The sequence below is a fragment of the Rhipicephalus microplus genome, chromosome 6, assembly GCF_043290135.1.
Source record: "Rhipicephalus microplus isolate Deutch F79 chromosome 6, USDA_Rmic, whole genome shotgun sequence".
In the NCBI taxonomy this organism is placed as follows: domain Eukaryota; kingdom Metazoa; phylum Arthropoda; class Arachnida; order Ixodida; family Ixodidae; genus Rhipicephalus; species Rhipicephalus microplus.
In genome coordinates this window covers 30558556-30560332 of record NC_134705.1, presented here as the reverse complement: position 1 = coordinate 30560332, position 1777 = coordinate 30558556, and positions in this window count along the sequence as shown.

The following is a 1777-nucleotide window of genomic DNA, read 5'->3' as shown; positions in this document are numbered from 1 at the left end:
TATGTAGTAGTACGTAGCCACCGGCGGTACATACCCGCTCTAGAGCGGGTATATTCCCCAGGGGATGCGAGATGGGAGATGGCAGTACTTGGAGTGTTTAATGGAGGGACACACGAACGGGCGGACAGACAGACTAGCAGACGGACGGTCGGATGGATAGACTCGCGAACATACTGAAGAACGGACGCACGAACAGACAGACATACAGATGGATGGACGGACTCATGGACGGACGAATGGATGCATGGTGTTACGAATTTTGCGACAGAGGAAGCGATGTTATCCCCGGAACTGCACGGTACTTCTGCGCGGAAGGCGGCGCTAGGAGGGGGAGAGTCAGTTCGTCGGAACAGCGCTCGATCTCGCGAGACGGGCTCCCGAACGAGGAACATGTCTGTGGCACAACAGCACCCCCGCCGCCAGACAATGCATCCGGAGTTTTGAGCCGTCAGCGCGGCTCGGAAGGAGGGATGCTGGTTGACCGTCGGTAGCCGTTCCGCTCTCTCCACCCGTTGAGACTTCCATAGGCCTGCAGAGGTTCACTGGAACGACGGACTCGAACACAAAGCCAAACCACTCTGGCCAAAGCAAGCACCCTCCAAATGCTGATCAAATCGCCAGACCAGCAGAAACGAAAATATTTCCTCGAGATTTAACTGAGCTAAAAAAATAGCATCACGAGCAATGTATCTGAGAAGCAATACACAATGTGGACACTCCTTTACAGTGCATGACACTGCTAAACCAAACAGATTTTTTTTTTCGTGAGCGATTCTCGATTGTGACCCGGGCAGATTAGGGACGACCGAAGCTGCCGAGGTTAACTCAATTTGGACCCGAATCTACAATTTAGTACACCAAGAACTCCCGAATCACGCACATTTGCGTCGTCTGCAAGCATAAGATTGTCAAACTTGACAAAGTTCGTCCTCCTACAAGCTCTCACTTCAATGGGCTCAGCCAATTATCATCAAAACCAGAGAAAGCATGCTTCAAAAGTAAGAAACTAAGGATGACAATCAAACTTACGTGCGTTATACAAAACAAAGGGCTAAGTTGACCTACACTGACGCGCATAATAACATGTTATGTCAAACACAGAAGGCATCTTAAACAGGGGCTTTTACTATGCCCTCTCTGTTAAAATAAAACACACTGACTGTTACCTCTCGAAATATTATGGAAACAAAATAATCAAATAAACAAATCAATGTGAGCTTCTTCGATGAGAAGGAAAGTAAAACCTACAAAAATTCAAACGCATTCCTTACTCAACGGCCTACGACAAAACTAGAAAAACAATTTTCAAAGCTGATTACAATGTTCATTTTTAGTAACGGCAAGACGGGGGCCCTCTCAGACGAACTCTGGGGAGTCGCGCACTCCATAGCTTTCGAGGGATCCGGTCTTGACAAAGGCACAACGAACAAAGCTGTTTGCCGAACTCGGTAGCCCCAACTTTTGACGTGCAGCCGCTTAACTCGAACAAGGGGGCGTCTGCACTGCGTCGTTTACGCCACCCGTTCGACCAGCGACCCTTTCGCCCCGGCGGGGAACAAGAGCCTGTGTTACGGCTCAGGCGTAAGCTATGCTTCCCTTCCTGGTTGCCGCTACGCGGCAGAGAAAAATATGAGACCAGGCGATGATCTCGGCGTCCGAATTTTCCTGAAATTCGGTTTTTCTTGACGCACTTCTCGCTTAATCTCAATCTCCGCGGCAATCTGCACTTCAAACATTTCATAGAGGACCTTTTCGCGATCCTACGCCTAGCCCTGAA